General features: G+C 40.6%; 2 long non-coding RNA genes across 2 annotated transcripts in view; one reads left to right on the top strand and one right to left on the bottom strand.

The window, feature by feature from the left end:
* LOC122458907 overlaps positions 1 to 16,151 on the bottom strand; it is a 522,220-nt gene that overhangs the window by 296,230 nt on the left and 209,839 nt on the right. The window lies entirely within an intron of this gene.
* LOC122458906 overlaps positions 1 to 16,151 on the top strand; it is a 28,502-nt gene that overhangs the window by 7,144 nt on the left and 5,207 nt on the right. Inside the window, exon 2 of the long non-coding RNA XR_006279226.1 lies at positions 5,418 to 5,560. This is a non-coding gene — a long non-coding RNA (uncharacterized LOC122458906). The remainder of the gene's footprint in view (positions 1 to 5,417; positions 5,561 to 16,151) is intronic.

The following is a 16,151-nucleotide window of genomic DNA, read 5'->3' as shown; positions in this document are numbered from 1 at the left end:
TAGAGTAGGTTCTGTGTATACTGCAGTCACACAGCCACATAATTGCAGATTACTTTTCAGTTGCTATGTAACTGAGCTCCGGAAACTAAGCTTTTTTAAAAAAATAAATAAATAAATACACAATAAACCTCACACTGACATGTCAGTTTAACCAGGTGGGATGGGATACCCCAGATTAGGGGAACTAGGAAACCTGTGACTGCAGGTTTTGCCACAATGTAAGAACTAGCTCTGCACAGACTTCAGGAAGAATGAATTTTTCACTTTCTCCCTCCCATTCCAAATTCCAGCTCAGGCTTTCCCCTATTCTACAAGAATTGTTAACCTTTGTTGTCATTTCATTCATTCTCCCCACTCATGTCCGATGCCCTGGCCCTATTCAGGAATCCAACACTTAGCCTAGGCTATGGCAGGTCTGCAACCCACTCGTCTGCATTTTGTTCTCACATACTTTTTTTTGGTTCAGCAAGACACAATGATTGGTCTTGTATTTTGCTGAACTGATGATGTCCTATTCCCTGAGCATAAAATCCACCTCTCTATAGAGACCCAGTATAAGAACTATACACCAGTTGTTATGTAACCTATTGATTATGTATTACTTAAGAATGCTCAACTGACAAATTAATACACTGAGATTTGTAGGCTCTAATCCCCCCAGATCAGGCCCAGTGTTAGAATTATATTAATTTGGGAATCCCAATGTGCACAGTTGCAATACTCTTACTTAGGAAAAAACTTCTATATTTGTAACATTTTTATTGACATGGTTAGCAAAGTTACAAACACTACAACCCAGCAAGGTAGATAGAGATAACGTAAAATGGGTTTCTGAGCATCCATATATTCTCACCTTTCCTTGCAGAACAACCTGAAGTGTTAGCCATTATCTTCCTAATCACCATCACCAGTGGTACTCCATACTGGCATCTCCCAAGGCACGCAGACTGGAATAGAGCTTTTATTATGTGTTACGTTGATGCCATTATGCCTAATGTATATTCAGTAGGGGTTTCAGCCCTTTTCCTTATCTGTATTTCTTCACCCTACTAATATTGGGGTGCCCTGTTTCTCTTAGCCTAACTCGTTAGTCCCCTGCATGCTCATTAATATTTATATCACTTAGTCATCATGACAACTTGTGGCAAGCACATTGCTGACAGCCTATATCGGCGAAATGTCCAAACTACTCTAACCGGCTTTAACTGATACATTGCAGCATATATAAATATTAGCAGTTTTAATACACTTACTCCATGCAGCAGTCTATTGTATGGTAACTTATGATGTAGGGTCATGTACTGGTTAGGTGCTTATGCTAAGTCTCTTTGGCCCTATGTCTTGATTAGTTAGCTATTGTCTTATGGGCTTTGAGGCTTGTATGCTTATTGCATTACTTATTGCCTTATCTAGCAAATATCTGTCCCCAAAGGCTACAGTTTTAAGTTTGACTTAAGACCTCAAAATAAATGGGACTTAAATGGTACACCATTGTTTCCTGGCCCTATGCAGTGGTGTCAATTCCAGCAGCCCCAATTATTCCTTCCTCAATCCTGGCATTTGGCATTACGGGCTGATATGTTCAGGTGTAAAAATACAACTGTATTTGTGCAACCATGCTCGGTACAGTGATATGACAAAGAGTAGGAAAGGCGTCTGCGCTGCATCTTCAACAGGCAGAAGCACTTTCCTGCAGTAGCTATGTGTAGTGTATTACAAGAGTGCATTATCATTATTTCTCCCATTCTTTAAACATTGTAAACAATAAGTATGTGAATCTGTGCTGGGCCTTATTCAGCAAGGTACTGAAGCATCTGCCTAGCTTTAAACTAATGGGATTACTCACATGCTTGAAGTTAGGCAGATGTTTCAGTACAGTGTTGAATCTGAACCTTTCTTACCTCCTCTTACAGTACTTCAGTGCTTAGCTACTAGTCCACTATCTATGTTTATATAATCTCACACCTAGAAGATAAAATGCTTCCTTTGACCTTCCAAGCCTGAAAGGTCCCTCTTGTTAGACACACCTTGCATAGGCCTATCTTTGTTCCAATCACCTTGTAAATCACATTAATCTTTTAATTATTACTGTCTCCATTCTCAGGCTTGTTTTGATTCATTATCGTCTAGCTGAGGTTTTCTCTCAGTTACTGTCCATTTGGGTAAGAACACAACAATGGCATACTGGGTATGACCAGTGGTTCATCATGCATTATTCAAGATGTGGGCATATCATGGATTTATATAGCGGTATTATGATATTTTCTGTTTTATCTATCCCTACTTTTTTTCTGACATTCTGTTAGCTTCTTTGACTGCTGCTGCATGTTGAACAGATGTTTTCAGAGAATTATCTATAGTGATTACAAGATCTTTTTTGAGCGCTAACAGACTAATTTAGATTCCATTATTTTGTATGGATAGTTGGGATTATATTATCCAATGTGCATTTCTTTGCATTTATCCACATTTAATTTCATCAGCCATTTTGTTGCCCAACCACCCAGTTTTCTGAGATCCCTTTGTAAATCATTGTAGTCTGCTGTGGACTTAACCATCTTGAATAATTTTTTGAATCATCTGTAGATTTTTCCACTTCCCTGTTTACGCCTTATCCCAGATCATTTATGAATATGTTGAACAGCACTGGTCAAAGTACAAATTCCTGGGAGACACCACTATTTACCTCTTTACATTGTGAAAACTGACCATTTATTCCTACTCTTTGTTTCCTGTCTTTTAACCAGTTACTGATCTGTCCCTTTTATCTCATGACTTATTACTTTGCTTAAGAGCCTTTAATGAGGGACCTTGTCAAAGGGTTTCTGAAAGACAAGTACACTATGTCCACTCAGTCACCCTTGTTCACATATTTGTTGACCCCCCCTCAAAGAATTCTAGTTGATTTGTGAGGCATGATTTCTTTTTACAAAAGCCTTGTTGTATCTTTTCCCGCCAAAGTGTTTTCATTTATGTGTCAAATAATTCTGTTCTTTACTATTATTTCAAACAATTTGCCAAGTACTGAAGTTAGGCTTACTGGCCTGTAATTGCCAGAATCCCTCAAGCCTTTTTTCAAAACTCAAGTTGCATTAGTTATCCTCCAGTCGTATGGTGCAGAGGCTGATTTTAAATGATAGGTTACATACCACAGTTATTAGTTCTGCAATTTCATATTTCAGTTCCTTCAGAATTCTGGTCCTGGTGACTTATTACTGTTTTATTTATCAGTTCGATAAAAACCTCCTCTTATCAACACCTCAATCTGGGATAGTTCCTGAGATTTTGTCACCTAAAAATAATTGCTCAGGAATGAGAATCTCTCGCTCATCCTCTGCAGGGAAGACTGGTGCAGAGAATTTAGCTTTTCTGCAATGGCCTTCCTTTAGTGGTCCTTTCGCATCTTGCTTGTCCAGTGGCCCCACTGATTCATTGGCAGGCATTCTGCTTCTGATGTATTTAAGTTTTTCCTTGTTTTCTTGTCCTTTGCTACTTGCTCTTCAAATTCTTTTTTGGTCTGCCTATTTATACTTGACTTGCCAGAGCTTATGCTCCTTTATTTTCCTCAGTAGGATTTGACTTCCAGTTTCTAAAGAATGCCTTTTTTCTTCTATTTATTTTACTCAGTTATTTAGACAAGGTGGGGTTGTTGGGGGGTTTTGGGGTTTTTTTGTTTGTTTGTTTGTTTTTTGGTCCTTTTGCTAGTGGTTTTTTTTTTTTAATCTGAGATAGACATTTAATTTGAGCCTCCATTATGGTGTTTTTAAAGTTTCCATGCAACTTGCAGGCATTTTGCTCTTGTGACTGTTCCTTTTAATTTCTATTTAATTAGCCTCTTCATTTTTGTGTAGTTCCCCTTTCTGAAGTTAAGTGCTATTGTGGTGGGCTTCTTTGGTATTTCCTCCCGCCACCCACACCCCTCCAGCATGTTAAATTTAATTACTTTACAGTCGCTATTATTGAGCAGTTCAGCTATATTCACCTCTTGGCCCAGATCCTGTGCATCACTTAGAATTGAATTCAAAAATTGCCTCATCCCTTGTGATTTCCAGGATTAGGTGCTCCAAAAAGCAGTCATTAATGGTGTCTAGAAATTTTTCTCTGCATCCTGTCCTGAGGTAACATGTACCCAGTCAATAGGGGATAGTTGAAATCCCACGTTATTATTCTCCCTGAGCATTTCACAATCACTATCACCATCCTGGTCGGGTTGATAGTATATTCCTGCTGCTATATTCTTATTATTCGATCATGAAATTTCTATCCATAGAGATTCTGTGATACAGTTGATCTAAGATTTTTATCATATTTGACTCTAAGCTTTTTTTCCCCACATATAGTGCCATTTCCCCACAAGCATGCCCTACTCTGTCATTCATATATATTTTGTACCTAGTATTACTGTGTCGCATTGAATGTCATCATTCTGCCAAGTTTCTATGTTGCCTCTTACATCAATATGCTCATTTAATACCAGGCATTCAAGTTCCCCCTTTTAGTATTTAGATTTCTTGCATTTGTACACAAGCCCTTATACAATTTGCCAGTATTTAGTTGTCTGCCTTCATGTGATTTAATTGATGGGACATACTTTTATCCCATTGCACTTGAAACTCCTTCCTAATACTATCTATCCTCACTCGTGTTCCTTATATAAGCATGCCTATATTAAGTAATAGAGGTGGTTGTGTACCTCAACAAATCTGTTGTAGTTTGCTGAAATTTAAAAAATTCTAATTTCCTTCATCTATGTTCATGTGGCAGACACCAGGGTTTGTATCTGGAACTTTTAAAGCTAAGATCTTGAGCTAATGATCTTGGCTTGCTGGCTGAGAACTATAACAGACTGCTGTGATAATTGGGCCTACCAACTTACTTTTACAGTTGAGCTCACAATTAGGGTAAGTGAAAGTTCATGAGTGTCACAATAACCTATGCTAACAAATGTTGATGGGAAAAGGGTTCAAAAGGGAGACAAACACTAATTTGGTACAAACAAAAATGCCTAACAATATAAGTGAAGGACTATGTTAAGATCATGCTTGATAAACAAGAACAGTGTGAAACCAGAAATCAGTGAACCAAAATTGGTGTGTCAGAAACTAGGCCTAATGGTTGGACAAAATGAGGGGATGGGCTATTCCACCTACCATTCCCTTTGTTGATCATTAAAGAAAGAGTTTGTGGAGAAAAACTGGCTACTGGAGCAAACTTCACTATCATGGCTGCCACCTCCTGGGACCCCAACATTTGTTATCCTGATCCTGAGAGACTTCCTAACCAGACAAGCCAGGGAGCCTATATGACATTGCCACTTCTACTGGCTCCAGCTGAATCCCAAACTTCACTTGGGATAAAACTGGATAGGATTTCAGCAGCTCCAGCTCATCTGAGCTATCTTCTTCTCTTTTCCCCAGAAGGACAGTTATTACCATCTAAGGCAATGTCTACACTTACCAGGGATCTACGCTGCTGCGATCGATGCACTGAAGACCCGCTAAATCAACAGCAGAGTGCTCACCAGTTGATTTGAGTACTCCACCAGAACGAGATGAGTAAGGTAAGTTGACCAGAGAGCATCTCCCATCGACTCAGCACAGTGTAGACACCGCAGTAAGTCGACCTAAGCTACGTCGACTGCAGCTATGTGAGTAGCATAACTTAGGTCAATTTACCCCAATAATGTAGACAAGGCCTAAGAGACTGTCAAACAATTGGGTTTTTCCTTCTGAAAACTCTCTCCTGCTACAGGGAATAAGGCATGTTGTCAACATGAAAGCCTCACTTAATACTCTACATTTCAAATGCTTTAGCTGTTTTTCCTTTTAATAAAAGGTTTAAATGGATTTTTAATTTTAGTTTTGTTTTGCCATGGTACTAAGCAGGCTGAAGTTAGTGCATAAACTTTACCAAACTTTACACCTTGGGATGCTCTCCTTGGAATGCCTAAAACATAAGCCACTGTGTTACTCTTCTGCCTCATCAAAGAAGCGCTTTGCTGGGGCTTAAATTGTGTGGCAGCTCCCTGCCACACGAGTCTCTGTGCCTCCTTGAGATTCTGCCAGTCTTAACCTTGCCTTGCAGATAACAATTGGTGAGTTCCCCAGAGAAGTGTCTCTGCAGTGTCCAGTCCCTTGCACGTTAGGTTAGCTGAGGACTCTCTCTTTACTTCAATATAACATCATTGAGATGGTTTACAGTGAAATTAAAAATAAGTTTTATTAATAAAGGGAATAGATTTGTGATACTAAGCAAGAGAAAAAGAGACCAGTATAGTTACAAACAAAACAAATCAATACTTTCTAGTGACTAAAACTGCATTTAACCAAATTACAGTACAATCTCTGCATAAGCAGTTTTCTCACTTACATCAAATTACTTGCATCTCTAGGTCAGAGGATCTGTGGTGGGGCGGTGCCCCACCCCCATGCCAGATTGGGGCTACAACAGGCCAGAGTGGCTGTGGAAAGCGGCAGCCAATCAAGGAGGGCCTGTTAGAGAGCCAATAAGGACCAGTATTACAGCCAGCCTATCAGGGCTAGGCTTGGCCCTATATAAAGCCTGCCCCGGCCTTCAGAGGGTGAAGGTCCCTCTCCTGTGTGAGGAGACTAGCACCAGGTGTGGCATGCCGCGGCGCGGCGAGCAGAAGGCAACTCCCGTCCAGTATCTGCCAGGCTGCAGGCCCTCAGAAGAAGGGCCTAGCCTGGTGCAAAGGGGAAATGAGAGAGAGAGAGAGAGAGAGAGAGAGAGAGAGAGAGAGAGAGAGAGAGAGAGACGGACAAAGGGAGAGAAGGAGGGCAGGCAGGAAGGCTGCCACCAAAGGGTCCCTGGGTCAGGATCCAGATTAGAGGGCGGGCCTGACCCTTCCCCCTTGCACTTCCACCTGGCCATTAGGAGTGACCATCATGGACTGCACCAGACCCCTGCCAAAAGGGGTTAGACTTTGGGGTGTGGTTGGCCATTGTGGCTCGGGGCAAAGAGAAGGCCTACTGATGACACGAAACCCCTGGAAGGGGGTGAGACTGGACCAGTGGGCGCTGCCAGGTGGTAGTGTCCTGAAGAGGATACCGCGAGCTGGGAGCAACGTGGGTCGAGATGCCAATCTAGGGTGAGAGATGGACGGGACACCACCAGCAGAGGGCGCTCTGCATGAACTGAGCTAATTCCCAGAGCGAACAACAGGAAGCGCTGTGGTGGTGAGTCCCAACCCCGTCACAGGATACAATGTTCACACAATCAGAGGGTGTTGTCCTCTCCATTCCCTAAGTGATAGACAGATATTCTAGTTTTCTTTTTTTCTCCCTGTATATCTCTTAAAGACCATTGTCTTTACCTCAGGAGCCAGGAAGGCTTCCTGGGGGTGCAGACTGTCTCACAGTTTGCTCAGTGAGCTGTTTCCTCAACTGCTTGCTTTGTTTACCTTATATGTAAATATACTTTAATTGTCCTCTGCCTGTGATCAAGCCAGTCAGACTGATAAATCCACATTCCTTTTTCTAGGACAGGCTTGATTTGTGCGCTGACCCCAAAACACATTTTAAGGACATATCCGCACACATACGTAACTCGTACATACATCACCCAATGATCACCAATGCATCACCAGTTTAGACAATACCTTTTAGATACACTCCCTGCCCACAACACACTGTTATAATATGTATCAGGCCTGATATGAGTTATACCCACCAATGAGCATTGAGGGGCTCCTGGAGTTACACTTGTCTAACACCGTTTGATTTTGGACAGTGACTGGATTACATTAATTCCATCTAAATTAATAAGAGACTCGCATCCTCTGGATCAGGTACAGAAGAGGACACAACATACACTGATCAATGGGTTACATTCACTCCCCTTTGTATGTTCACTTTCCACAAACAGTCTACTGAATAAGTTCAATTTCTTAACACCAAATTTTAAATATCTAATGGAGACTATTCACAGAGAGCAAACTTGGAAGTTTTATGTGTAAATGGTCATGCTGGAGACCTGATTCTAGGAGTTGTGCTGAGCTAATTAGGGAACAGGAACACCATGTGACCATAATGTTCAATTAACATTAACGCAGCTCATGATGAAAATATTGAAAGCTCATGACCTCTTGCAAACTGTCTACGGAACAAGATTCATTTTTAGAAATTGATTTGGTGAACAGCTTTGAATAACAAATTTGAGACCATCATAAGCTGCCATGGACAATCATAAACAGGAGAAAAAAAAAAAAGCTAAATTTTGTCAGATAAACTTGCTAGGAATCTTTTCTAGTTGTATGCAGTAACTACATCATATGGTGCAGGTGCTCGTTTTTTCTAATGGTGGCCCTGATCCTACAAAGGGTTATGAACCTGCTTACCTTGACTGCCATGAGCAGTCCCATTGAAATCCAGGGAGTAGTTAGGTGAAGCACATGCTTAAATGTTTGCAGGTTTGAGGCCTGAATTTGTACTTTGCTTCCAGCATCAAAATTCTTTTATGGTGCATCACATCCTCGTCTTCCAGTGGTAAAAGGCTGTTCCTGATCGTTGATCTGCCTCAAAATATTTCTTCTGTTGCATTTCCAAGGGTGTACATTTTGCAAGACCTAATTGTTAGGCTGTTCTCCCTGAAGGCATGGGAGTCCTTCATATAATGTGTCCTATTAAATGTTCTAAAAGAGAAAATCTGCATTCTAATAGTGCTGTGAGATAAGCAACTTAGCTTCTTGGCTGGGCCTAAGTTGGCAGTTCAATTCAAATCTGACATGCTCTGTGCTTTCCTGGGTCAGTGGCTCCCCAAAAGTCTCCTATCACAAGTCCTCTTCATAGTCCTGCTGGGCTAGCTATATCCTTCATTAACCATTCTCTATCACTTCCTAGGTCTTTGGAGAGCATCTTTTATCCACTGAGTTTTCTTCCTTATGTGAGACTGTCACTATTGCAAACTATCTTTTGGGTCAGGGAAAAGGAATTTTCCTGTGCTATGAAACAAAGGCACTTGTTGGACTTTCCCCAATATTTTTTTATACTTGGATAGGTTTTCCCCCCTTAAATCACCGCTTCCTCATTCTTTCCTTTCCTCTATCTCCTAGCAGTTCCCCACAAAAAAAACCTGAACTGTATGCTCTTTGCCAAGCTGGAGAGGGAGAGTTACAATTGAATTTTTCTATTTTTAAAAAAATGTGTGTTCTTTCCCCGGTGCTGTGTGAAAGACCCACATGAACGGGGTGGCACGGATTGGCTATAGAGGGGAAACAGTGAAAGTGACCATACAAAAATATCTGGCAAGTACACAAAAAGAGCCTTTTTTTGTTAACATTACTCTAACTGAAAATGATTGTGTTACCTGTAGTGATAGTCATAAGTGATTCAGTGTTTGTTTTTCAATGTAATTTAAGTTGACTGTCCCTTTAAGCTTCCATTCTGCCTACACTGCCTGGGTTAGCATCTCAAGGTCCTGCTGAAATCTATAGATATTTTGCTATTCACTTCCGTTAGAGTGGATTCTGCCCCTTATTGTCCAGACACCAACACCAGAATAGAGGTTTCATCAACACAAGAATAGCATTGCTGCAGGGATGCTGAACTAAACATGTAGGACTCCATGTTTGTCATGTGGAGGATTCTGTGACTTCCTGCAACCTCCATGGCTTCTGCAGCAGCCAGTGAGGCTGACCCCAGGGCCAGCTGCTCAGGCGGTCCTGGGGTCAGCCATGCTGACCACGGCTGGAGTGGCTCTGCAGCCAGCCACTCAGGCGGCCACGCAGCCAGCTGTACCAGCTGCTGCTGGAGCAGCCTCAGCCCCGGACCCAGTCTCACCAGCCGCTGCTCTGACTGCCCCGGACAGCTGGACCCATGGACTGCCCTAGCAGTGGCTGATGTGGCTGGCCCCGGGGACTGCCTGAGCAGCAGTCCTGGGTGCAGCAGGAGCGGCCGCAGTTTGGTGGCTCCTAGCAGTAGTCTCAGGGCGTCCAGAGCAGCGGCTGGTCCCAGGGCTCCCTCTTATAGCAGCAGCCAGAGCGGCAGCAGGGCCCCTGGGGCTCCCCCATGCAGCTAGTGCTGTGGTCTCCCTCCCCACCAAGATTCAATCAAGGTTATTTTTTTGTATAAGTCATGGACAGGTCATGGGCTGTGACTATTTTTGTTTCTTGCCCCTGACCTGTCCATGACTTTTACTAAAAATACCCAAGATTAAATCATAGCTGTAATCATGTGTCATTGTTTCCCATTGAAAATCTCCCATAAAAGTAATACAATATGCCTTCAGATGATAAGGTGTGTCTATTGACATTTTCCATTAGTATCTGAGGGCCAGATGCCTTTAGCATAGTTTGTCACCCTTGGCAATTGACAGCATCTGAGCAACTCTTGGATTTTGGTGATCTCCACCAGAAATTCCTTAGTTTTTGAATAGCTCTCACTTATGCTTCACTTCTCATTAATGAGACAGCATATGTTAACTATAGTGCAATTATAACGTCCTATAGATAAAATAGAATAACACAGCAAGTAATAATTCTTCACAAAGAGGAAATACTCTGGTTGAGAATGTCTTACCTATATTTTTAATTGTTTTATATACATTATTTTTATATTACTATAAACTGATAAGCTGGTTATGATTTTTTTTCAGAACTGTTAGAGGAACTCCCGAGGTAAAAAGAATAACACAAAATTCTAATTTTTTATTGTACCATGCTATTCAATTTCCCTCTTCTCCCCCCCCCCCCCCCGTGTTCATCCATTAACACATAGACAATGAGCTCATTGCGTTACTGCAGAATACACTTATTGCTAGGATTCATTTTTCTGTCACAGCAAGGCTATTTTTAGCTCAGACTCCAGCTGGCAACTGAAAAGAAACGGAATAAAGGAAATTGCCTTAGGTGCTATTAGCGCTACCTTGCTCCATGCAGTGTCTAATGTTCAACATGGAGTGAGCTGGAGTGCATGACTCCAAAATTAATTTCCTAGATTGAGAAACAATATTCCTGTGTGACTTGTTCTTGAAACAAATATGTGCCACCTGGTTTGAGGAAAGCAATTTCAAGTTAATATATAGGGGTCGGAAAAACTGGAAATGTAAAGCAGTCTGGACTGCTGAGTGAATTCACTATATTGAGTGTGTGTGTATAGTATTAGATATGCTGAGCTGAGGCTAACATCACGCTGCTGTCACCACATGGTTGGAAGATGTTCGTCTAGAAACTGGTGCCAGCTGAATTTTACTTTCCATTAGTCCATACTTTTACTTTTATTTGTTGTCAGCATCTGAGAAAGGATTTAAATAAACATTGAAAACTTGTTAAGAATTCACATCAGCAACTGCTAAGTGGTTCTCACATTGATATTTGAGCACCCAAGGGATTGTATTTTTAGAAGAAAGTATTTTAAATTTATGAACAACTTCTTGGCCTATCTCTGTAGGGCTGAGATTCAAATGTGCCTAGCACAGGGGTAGCAGTATCTAATAGTATAAAACCTCTATGTCACTATGCTTTGCAGCAGAGATCACTTAAATAACTCCAGCCCAAGTCAGTAGTGAAACTTGCTACCATTTGCCTGACTGTTGACTTGGCTTTTAGGAAGTGATTTTGAGGATCTTAACTACGCTCCCAGTGTATAGGTTGCTGTATCTCAAAAGCCAGCATTGATGGTTTCAGAAGAGAGGCAGAGGGCTGAACGGGCTGGGAACCTAAACTACCTCTTCAACCCAAGAAGCCCTTCTTGATCTGGATTTAGGCAAATGTGTTGGAGAGTGTGGTCAATTTTGGGCTGCTTGCTTCTTCCTGTGACTTGCTCCTTCTGGGTCCAGTCCTGCTTCCATTGAAATCAATGAGAGCAGGACCCCACACTCTAGAACTAAATACTGTAGCTCGGGAATGATCATTCTGCTCCCTTTTGCAAGCACAAAAAGTCAAATAATTTTTAACATTTTCCCTCTAAAATAATATCCACAAACTCCTTTCTGCTGAAGTGTAATTCACTTGCATAATCCTCCGGTGTATATAAAAACTTCACAATTTTACTAGAGCCAAATCAATTTTGGAAGAATGCTTTATAAACAAACAAACCCCCCTCCCCCCCCCCGGGATTATTTAGCACAGGACCAGGCATATCAAATTGAATTCCCTCCTGGCAAAATTCATTTTGACTGCTTAAAACCCTCATAATTAAGCTTTATGAAGATAAAGAGGGAAGAGTTGGAAGGGAACATCTGCCCAAAACTGGAAGCTCGGAAGCAGGGATGTACCTCAGCCATCCAGCAGATGCAGCTCTGTTCTGTGGGTTTGGATAGTGGCCACAGCCTCTCTGTACCCTTGGCGCGTGATGCTAGGGGTCACAGTGGTCCACAAAATATTGGATCTTGTGGCATCTCCCAATAGCTTATTGGTGCAAGGACCATATTTTCCTTACATGTATATGCATAGTGCCTATCCCAAGAAGTACCAATCCCTGCCTGACTGCAACTGCCTGACTATAGGCACTACCACATACAAATAGGTTAATAATGCTGCCTTCACACCAGTATCTGGGGGGGGGCAGCATGAAGGCCGTCTCCAGTCCCATACACTACAGACCAGAGAGCAGTGGTTAGAAGCCCCTCCCTATTGATATTTTATGGGCAAACCTTCCTTTCCCATAAACCTTCACAATAAAACTTAAGCACCACTTAAGATATTTGCTTCTAGGTGAAATTCACTCTGGATATATAGGCTATGCAGGTGCTTGGATGTCACAGTGATGAGACCCACAGAAATAACTTGGTTTTATGCTTCATTTATCAATCAACTATAGGAGACACATGTCTCTGCAAAGAAAACTTTATGCCAATTTATATATTGCAAAGTGTTCATTAAGAGAGTGTCTCTATATAAAACTTACCACTATGCTGCTGGGAGTCATGACACATAAGAAATTTAAAAAAATAATTATTAGGGAGGAAAAAAGTAACTGCAAATTATTTCAGAAAATTATATCCTCACAAAGATCCTTTGTAAAGGGTATTGCCAACAGTTGTAAGTTGATCTGAATTAAATTGAGTTCTATGCTTTGCCTCAGGCCTCATTTCTTCCAAACAAGTCTAAAATGACTATAATATTATCCATTATATCTTAAATTAAGCATCACAGTACAAAGAACAAAGATGCTTAGCAAACAGAGAACATCTTTTGTGTGAGTTGTTGTGGGGGAGGGAATTGTTTTGGATGACATCCCTCATTGTTCTGGGTCAGCACTATAGAGAAAACCTTTTCAATATTTGTAAGTGATACCTTTTAATCAAATTATGTTATGAACCGATGGCTGGATAACAGCCCAACTCTGAGTGGCGATTATCAAAAATAAACTTTAAAGATAGACCTCCATAACATCTTTTCAGAGGTAAATATAAAGTGGTCACAATATATAAATCCATTATCATCATTCCTATAATTCCAAATAATTGGATTTAAATAATAGACAATATAATAGAGATGAACCAGCAGTCTTTCTTTTCTTTTTAAGCTATTGGATATCTTATTTGGCAGCATTCAGCACGCGAGAGAAATGAATTTAATAAAAGATAATTTAAAAAACATAAGAGTAGAAGATCAAACCAACTAACAAACCATGAGGCAAATTGATTGGCTAAGAAAATAGCCATTTCATTGAAACACTTGGAAGCTAGTTAATTCATAAAAATATATCAAATTATATTAAGCTAAGAATATGCTAGCTTCCAATTAAGTCTAAATGCAATATTATTTTCTGTAGCTTTTCAAAATGTCTCCTCTAAATAATCCTGGCTACTCTTTCAACAATTTATATGTTGTTGTGATTGTTATTTGTATTACAGGAGCACTAAGAGATCCCAACCGAGTTGTCTCCTCATTGTGTCATGTGTCGTATATCTGCATAACGAGAGACAGTCCCTGTCCTCTGGAGCTTTTGTTAGAAATGCAGACAATGAAGGGAAGAAAGGAACAATTATCCCCATCCCTGAGGCAGAGAGATTATGGCCCAGATCCTGCACTCGATACCATGCAGGCAGGCTGTTTTGCTTTCACAGAGCTCCATTGATTTCTGGTGGTACACCATCTGTCTACATGTGAACAATGGTGGGACTGGAATCTCAAGCCAGCTGTCTGACATAACTTTGCCAGAATGTGGCCCTAGTGTAGCTGCAGCTATATGGACAACAGTGATCTTTCACTACTGTAACTTGTTTGTAGAGCTGGGCAAGAAATGGTTTTCCCATCTTGTGAAAATTTTCAAGATATTGAGACTTGAAATAGGGATGAAATGTCTTGAATATTTTCACAAACCAAAACTCTGAAAAAAAAATTGTTGGAGCAGGTCAGATGAACTGTACCAATTGCAATCATTTTACATTTTTAAAATTAGACTATCATTTTTAAAGCTTTTACTATAATTAGCTTAAATTTCAAAACCAAAAGTCATTTTGTACCTGAAAACTGGAATTTTTTATTTCAAAAACATCAACATGAAACATTTAAACAATGTCTAAACTTTTTTTTTCTTCAAAAAGATTGAAATGAAAACATTGTCAGAACCAACTCTTTCCCTTGAACGGTTTTGGTTTGACAAATCAGCACTTGCTGATTGAAAAAAGTTTCATCAGAAAATTTCTGGACAGCTTTACTTGTTTTTTACATGAGGGGTGAGGAGGCTGCAATAAGGTATTAGCCAGTGCTTGGCATAGGCTATATTTGTACCAGGAGCGCTTTGCCAGTATAGACCTGGCCTGGCATAGGCTATATTTGTACCAGGCGCGCTTTCCCAATATAGACCTGGCCTAAGTGTCACAGTGTTTCTGAGTTGAGTACTGAATCCAGATCTCTTGAGTCCTAGTCCAGCATATTAATCACAAACCCATCCTCTTGCTCTCTCTGCTTTATATATAATCATACTTCTGCTTTCCAAGATTTGAAAGTGAGAGGATTTAGAAGAAAAGTATTCCCTTTCTTTCTGATTTTAGAATTTTACTGATAATGTAAAAACACAAACATAGGGGTGGGGGGGACACCCATCATTTGCTATGCAGGAAAGTGTGAGAATCACTTGGAAACCCATGAGCGTCCTCCTTTGAAAGCAAGATCAGGAGATTTGAAGGGCATTGGTATAGCCATTATCAGGATACAGGGATCTTTTTAGAATGATTCAAGTTCTAGATAAAGAAGTTGGGATTGCCAAGAAACATCGCAAATGTGGGAAACCCATGGGCAATTCCCTCTGCTACTTAGCATTTCAAATGTATCTTTTTAAAAGTAAGTAGAAATAGTGCTGGATCAGTCACTGAGAAAATATTCAGTGGCCTTCACTTATTAAGGGTAGAAATCTATTGTTTATTGTACCGACAAGGTTTTTAACAATTGTTAATGCACGGTTTTCTTTCCAAACTATTACTTCTCATTAGTGCAAGTAGAATATTGCTGATTACTTATAAAATCAACATTCCTTATTTCCACCCCACCTGCTCTCAGGGAACTGCACAGGTGGCACAAAGCAGCCATAAAGCTGGCAAATTCAGATATGCGAGGACTCCCTTGAGGGGCATCCTCAAGTCAGGAAGAGCTGTTTTAGTGGCTTGTATACTACCATTCCATGCCAACCTGAGGCCAAGAGGGCATATTGGGTGAGAAGGGGCATGGTGAAGCCTGCATTTGTGTTGATTTCTGGTTGTCCGGCTTGACCACTGGCAATCGGAGGAAGTCTGAGTAGCCTTTAGAGAGCTCTAACTTGTACCAGGGAAAGAGCAAATGATGGCAACTCTGAAACTGGGAGAACAGCTCAACCTATCTTGTTTGGAAAATCTGACTCCTGTTTTGCAAATATTTAAGATGCATGAATGATTCCTGCAAATAATGTCTGAGATGAATGTACCCTCTCTTTTTGGTCCAGGAATTTTCTGCAAGTAATTTATGGTCTTTCTCATTTATTTTTATTCAAAAACTTTTATTCAAAAATTTGTCTGAAATTTCTGCAAATAATTGTATTGTGGATTAGCCAGCAACTCACCATGTAGATTATCTAAAACTCAAATGTTATTGGTTAGTTTTCATTGGACTCCAGGGTCATATGGTATTTTTCCTGTTTTTTAATCTGATGAACATGACTCTGAGGGGATCTGATCCAAAGCTCACTGAAGTCAGTGGGAAGATACTCATTGAC

Source organism: Dermochelys coriacea, chromosome 2 (assembly GCF_009764565.3).
Source record: "Dermochelys coriacea isolate rDerCor1 chromosome 2, rDerCor1.pri.v4, whole genome shotgun sequence".
NCBI classification, from domain to species: domain Eukaryota; kingdom Metazoa; phylum Chordata; order Testudines; family Dermochelyidae; genus Dermochelys; species Dermochelys coriacea.
The sequence above is the reverse complement of the archived record's forward strand: the minus strand, read 5'-3'. Positions and strand labels throughout refer to the sequence as shown.